Here is a 7,120-nt window from a genome sequence, read left to right on the forward strand (position 1 = left end):
CATTGCAAGTGGTAAAGAACGAGGAGAAATAGCTAGGCTATGTAGTAGCTTCTTGTTTGAACTGATTCTTCTGGATAATTAGTTGTTCTCTTCTTTTTCTGTTGCTCAAAATTCTAAACAGTATTTGGAATTGCGAAGTAAAAACTTTAACTTCCTCACTGTAGCTATACTTTTGCTCCAATTTTTTTACCTCACTTTAAAATTCTCAACAGCATTTATAATCATTGGCTCTCACTAATGATTTTTCCATAGTCAAGGTGCTTGAAAAATATTTGTCAACTTATTTATTTCAAATGTTTGTCAATTGAAGAAGCCATTTCTTCTTTGGCAAATAGAAAGGTTTCATTTGCTGTACAACTTCTTTTGGGACTCTTTTTTGCTGGTGAGCATTTTTATAGCTGCAAATAAATGTGTGGAATCACGAATGGGGAACTGCATTAACATGAAATATTAATTCCCATAAATCAGGGTACAAATGGTTGTTAAATTATTAATACCTTTTCACAACTTCCCTGCAAGGCAGGTAGGGGCAGATCCTGGAAGATGAAGAAATAGATAAACAGAGAAGGAGCAGCAAGATAAAAGTGGCCTTTACAAGAAAGATTATAATAATGAATACATCAATGATTCTAAATATGTACCCTTCCTTTCTCTCTTTTTAAAAAGATTGTTTGATGGAGTAAAATTATTTTAAATAAGTGACTTAGTTTACAAAGTGTTGATTTACCCTGGTTAGAAGATAATTCTCTCTTCTGATTGGAGGAGAAGTTTCTCTCCATAACAGATGATACTCTTTGCTCTATCCACAGTATTATTGACTTTGGCCATTTTCTTATATCCACTAGAGAGAAAGGGAAGAAGTCTCAGAGTCAGAGAGCTAATTAACTTAGGCATTATCTTAATTTCAGTTTCTACAAAGAAAGTCCAGAAGCAACTTTTATCTTTAACAACCTCCTTGTTAAAGTTCCTGGAATTTAAAAATAAATAAAAGAAAGAAAAATAATTTTAATTCCAAAGAAATTGGCCTTTCTTTGTCGAAGTGCATTTAATCCCATAGTCAGCCTTTCAATATTCTGGGCTCAGATAAGGAATTGGGGTCTGACTCAGCTCATGGAAAAGTGGGAGGGAGACTAGCATGCAGGGACTCCCAGAAGGTGACTAATAGCTTATTAATCCATGAGGGATTCACACAAGTGCTAGGTTTCAGTAGGATGCCAAAAATCAGCTCCTACTTTTATTCATTGTACCAGTGGTTCATATCTATGCACACTAAAAGGCAATTACTACAGCTTTGAATTTTCATTCTTGAAAGAATCACAGCTAATTTTTCAAATGATTCCACAATGATGTGTTCCTGGGCACTGGGCTAAGGATTAACTCTTAGTCAAGGAGGCAGTATGGCACAGCAGCAGGGGCACTGTTTCTGGGGTCACATTCTGCTTCTGATGCTTACTACTTGAGTGACTCGGGGGCAATTCAAGTTAACAAGTATTTATTAAGTGGTACACCTAGATAAAGCTAGAACACTTGGCCTAAGGAAGTCCTGAGTCCAAATCTAGTGTCAGACACTTACTAGCTATTTCACCTTAGGTGATTCACTTAACCCTGTTTGCCTCAGTTTCCTCATCAGTAGAATGAGCTGGAGAAGGAAATGACAGACTACTCCAGCATGGTTTCAAAGAAAACTCCAAAAGGAGTCACAAGAGTTCAAAAATGACTGAAAAGCAACAAAATATGCTAGGCTCTAGGCTAAATTACTACATTCTTTGTGCCTCAGTTTCATTATAAGAAGAGGACAGGTGATCTCTGAAATATCCTCTGGCTATAGATTTATGACCTCATAATATTTCCTTTTTTCAGTCAAGAAATGAGAGATTCAGTTGCAGCATTGAAAATGAAGGCAACTTTACCCAGGGAACAAAAATCTGTCTATTTAGTTTGATTTAAGGGATAGCAATCTTTCATTACTACTTTAATTACAACTAGGACTACTTACTGGTATTATTATTGGTATTATTTCTATTGGTACTGCTGCTGCTGCTTTTACTACTACTGCTGCTACTACCGCCACTACTACTACTACACTGCTGTCACTACTACTACTACTACTACTACTACTACTACTACTACTACTGTCACTACTACTACTATTACTAATATTACTGCTACTACTTTCACTACTACTACTACTACTGCTATCACTACTATTACTACGATTACTACTATTACTGCTACTACTGCCACTACTACTATTAGTATTACTGCTATCACTACTATTACTAATACTAATACTATTGCTACTACTATCATATTACTAGTATTACTGCTACTACTGCCACTACTACTATTACTACTTCTGCTGCTGTTGCTACTACTTCAATGTTTCAAAGATTTAGTAAAAGTTAGCTCTTAAAGGTTGGCAAATAATATGAGTATATAATATCTTGTACATGATCTTCAGTTCTGAATATCAGTTAGGATGGACTTGAAAAGTTGAGAAAGTTTAGAGAAAAGCAACTAAGGTAAACAAGGGTCTAGGATTCATGCCCCATGTGGATCAATGGAAGTGAATGAAGATATTTAGCATGAAGAAGATGAAAAAAGCTCATTATTTTCTAATATTTGAATGGATTTTATAAAAGTCAGTGATTCCTCTCTCTTTGTTTGGCCCAAAGAATAGAAATAGGAACTAAAGGCAGCAGTTTGAAAAATAAATTTAGTTTTTGTATCAGGAAAAAGCTTATTAACAATCAGGAGAATCCCAAAGCATAAATAAGATAGGGTACTTACTCTCTTAGGTGAACTTTGGTTAATCCTGTCTAGTTGTTTGTTTGGCATGTTGTGTGGAAGGAAATCTTTTGGGGGTATGGGTTAGACTCCGCAAAGCTGATAATAGGGGTGCCTAACAAGTCTAAAATACTGTAATTCTGTGAAAAGGCACCTTTCCTCCTGATTCTATTTTACCAAGATGCAAAAATATTCCATGTTGCTTCTTTCTAGGATAACATAATGCAGACTAAAGTGTAAAACCCAGATTCAGGAAGAGCTGAATTCAAATCCCATAACATATTCAAGTTCTGTAAGCAACAATGGATGATTCATCAGTCAACCTCCCTGTACTACAATTCCTTGTCTATAAAATTTAGCTAATAGTAACTATTTCATAGGACCATTGTGAGGTTTAAAACAGATAATTTCTGCAATCTGATACAAGGCAGTTAGGATTATTCCCTTGAAATAAGACACTGAAGAACTTCCCATTGATAAGCAAATATTGTTTGGGCATTGAGCCACAATCAGTCTTTAATCATTAAGATAACAATCATTTATTAAGCAATTTCTATTGTTCTAAGTCTTGGGGAGATGAAGATACAAAATAAATAATGCCTGCTCTCAAGAAACTTACATATTGTGAACAATATTACAATGAAAATTCAATTATAATATTATTTGAAAGGGGAGACAATACTGAAGAGAAGCTTGGGACACGTGTTAATGCTTTGTTCTGGATCCTTTGGGCAGCTTGAAGAAGCCTATGGACCTCTTTTCAAATTCCCATTTTTAAATGCATACAAATAAAATAGAGAGGAGTACAAAAGAAACCAAGGGTTAGTGAAAATAAAGATGTCTTGGCCCCTTCCTCTAATCTGACTTCACAGACGCCCCTGAAATTTTAGCTTAGGATGTGACCACTTACCTGAAGTTTTACAACTTCTCTTGTCCTTAAGACAAAGAACATTAATAAGAATCATTCCTTCCTGCCTCTTCCTCTGTTGAACCCATCAGATTGTGACTTAGAAATACTAAAGAATCAACTCAAAAACTACTAGAAACAATTCAAAACTTTAGCAAAAATGCAGGATACAAAATAAATCTACAGAAATATTTTTATATATTACCAACAAAGTTCAGCAGCAAGAGATACAAAGAGGAATTCCATTTAAAATAACTGTAGATGATATAAAATATTGGGGAGTCTATCTGCCAAGGCAAAATCAGGAACTATATGAACACAATTATAAAATACTTTCCGCACAAATAAAATCAGATCTAATCTCTTGGAAAAATATCAAGTATTCATGGGTAGACTGAGCTAATATAATTAAAATATATATCTAAATTAATCTACTTTTTCAAATCAAACTCCCAAGAAATTACTTCACAGAGCTAGAAAAAAATAATACCAAAATTCATCTGGAAGGACAAAAATTCAAGAATTTCAAGGGAATTGATTAAAATTGCAAATGAAAATGGCCTAACTGTATCAGGCCTAAAACTATATCATAAAGCAGCGGTCATCAAAACCATTTGGAACTGACTAAGAAATAGAATTGTCAATATCTGGAGTAAGTTAGGTTCACAGGACAAAATAGTCAATGACTATAGTAATCTAGTGTTTGACAAACCCAAAGATCCCAGCTTTTGGGATAAGAACTCACTATTTGATAAAAACTCCTGGGAAAATTGGAAACTAATATGGCAGAAACTAGGCATTGACCCACACCTAACACTCTATACCAAGATAAGATTAAAGTGGGTTCATCATTTAGACATAAAGAGTGATATCATAAGCAAATTAGAAGAACAAAGGATGGTTAACCCTCAATCTGTGGAGAAAGAAGGAATTTGTAGCCAAAGAAGTCAAGTACATTTTTGAATAAAAAATGGACAATTTTGATCATATTAAGTTAAAAAGGTTTTGTACTAACAAAACCAGTACAGAGAAGATTAGAAGGGAAGTAATAAACTGGAAAAAATTTTACATGCAAGGGTTCTGATAAAGGCCTCATTTTTAAAATATATAGAGAATTGACTCAAATTTATAAGACTCTAAGCCATTCTCCAATTGATAAATGATTAAAGGATATGAACAGGCAATTTTCAGATGAAGACATTGAAACCATTTCTAGTCATTTGAAAAAGTGCTCTAAATCACTATTGAACAGAGAAATGCAAATTAAGACAACACTGAGATACCACTACAATACCACTACACACTTCTCAGATTGGCTACCATTACAGAAAATATAATGATGAATGTTAGGGGGAATGGGGGAAAACTGGTATACTGATACATTGTTGGTGGAATTGTGAACTGATTCAAGCATTCTGAAGAGCAATTTGGAACTATGATCAAAGGGCTATTAACCTAGCAGGGTTTCTACTGGGCTTTTATATTAAAGAGATCATAGAGGAGGGAAAGGGACTCACATGTGGAAAAATATTTGTGGCAGCCCTTTTCATAGTGTCAAGAAACTGAAAACTGAGTGGATGCCCTTCAGTTGGATAATGGCTAAATAAGTTATGGTAGATGAATGGTATGGAATATTATTGTTCTGTAAGAAACGATCAGCGGACAATTTCAGAGAGGCCTGGAGATACTTACATGAACTGATACTAAGTGAGCAGAATTAAGAGAATCAAGAGAACCTTATCTATGGTAACAGCAAGACTATACAATGGTTAATTCTGATGGACATGGCTCTCATCAACAATAAGACGATTCAAGCCAGTTTCAATGGTCTTGTGATAAAGAGAACCATTTACACCCAGAGAGAGGACAGTGGGAACTGAATGTGGTTCACAACATAGTATTTTTACTCTTTTTGTTGTTGCTTGCTTGCATTTTATTTTCTTTCTCATTTTTTCTCCTTTTTGATCTATTTTTTCTCGTGCAACATGATATTATGGAAATATGTATAGAAGAATTGCACATATTTAACATATATTGGGTCACTTACCATCTAGGGGAGAAGGAGGTGGAAGGGAGGGAAAAAAACACAAGGTTTTGTAAGGATGGATGTTGAAAATTATCTATGTATATATTTTGAAAATAAAAAGCTTTAACTAAAAAAAAATCTCCTAGATTCCCCTCCCAAAACAATAACAAACCAAAAACCAAAAACCAAAAAAAGAACATGAGTATTCCTTTAAGAAACACTAGAGATTAAAAAAAGAGAAAATGACATCACCAGCTTTTGTTTAATCCCACTTATTTTGTACCTAACTTTTTAAGGACTTTGAATTTGTGGGCCATAATATTTCCATATGTAGCTAACAATTTCCTTTTCTTCTTTCTCAATTTTTTTGGACAGTTCTATTGATATGCTTTGGCTCTACTCCCTCAACACCTGATCTGTGTTGGATATACCAAATGGATCCAAGTAGTGATCTCCAAATCCTTTTTAAGAATGCTTCCCTCAGTTTCTCTGGCTCTTCAAGGGATTAAAACATTTCTCATAGATGCTTTTGATTCATCCCTGAACTTTGCCAGCTGGGGTATAGAAAGTTTTCAGGCTCCATTTTCCAATGCAGAAGCAGTTCCCTTGGATTTTCCTGCTGTCATTTTCATTTGTCTCCTCCTCCATCCTGCCAGCTCTATGCATTTCTTTTGTCAGCTGTCAGTTTCCAGAGGAAGCCCGATAGCCCTGCTGGGAAAGTACTCAGGGCTGATGGGCCCACAGGGTCAAATTTAAAAACAGAGAAATCCTGGTATAGCACTTTCCAAAGGACAGAGAAAGGAGAAATGTTTTATGTCAAAAATCTTCCTGAAATAACAAGGGAGATAGTGCCAGGACAGCTAGAAGGGAAACAAACACAAAGCATTCCCTATAAGCAGTAGAACTTAGGCATCTTTTTAAAAGAGAGGCTTGTATCTAGAAATTTGGACATTAATTTCTTAAAAAATAATATTTTAATCTATCCCAACTCTTTCATATAAAGGTTCTTAACTCTTTATTTTGTTTGTATGTTTTGTGACCTCTTTTTTCAGTTCCATAGATGCCTATAGTTCCTTCTCAGTCTAATGTTTTCAAAAAAAAAAAAAAAAAAAAAAAAAAAAAAAAAATATATATATATATATATATATATATACACACACACACACACACACACACATACAATTGCAAAGAAAGCCAGTTATATAGAAATATATTTGTAAATCCAGTCAACATATATAAACAAATGTACCTGGTTTGGTTCATCAAAATTGTATATCAAAAAACAAGGAGTCTGGAAACTCCATTGAAATTAGACATTTCCCTTTTTTTGGGTTCTGTTTCCTCATCTTCACTTGGTGGATGAAATTCATGCTTGGATCTTGATTGAATTTAATAGCCTT

The 7,120-nt window shown here is 34.4% G+C and overlaps 1 protein-coding gene across 2 annotated transcripts in view; it reads right to left on the bottom strand.

Moving 5' to 3' along the window:
• TAFA1 (TAFA chemokine like family member 1) overlaps positions 1-7,120 on the bottom strand; it is a 537,735-nt gene that overhangs the window by 459,690 nt on the left and 70,925 nt on the right. The window lies entirely within an intron of this gene.

The sequence above is a fragment of the Sminthopsis crassicaudata genome, chromosome 1 (assembly GCF_048593235.1).
Source record: "Sminthopsis crassicaudata isolate SCR6 chromosome 1, ASM4859323v1, whole genome shotgun sequence".
NCBI lineage: Eukaryota > Metazoa > Chordata > Mammalia > Dasyuromorphia > Dasyuridae > Sminthopsis > Sminthopsis crassicaudata.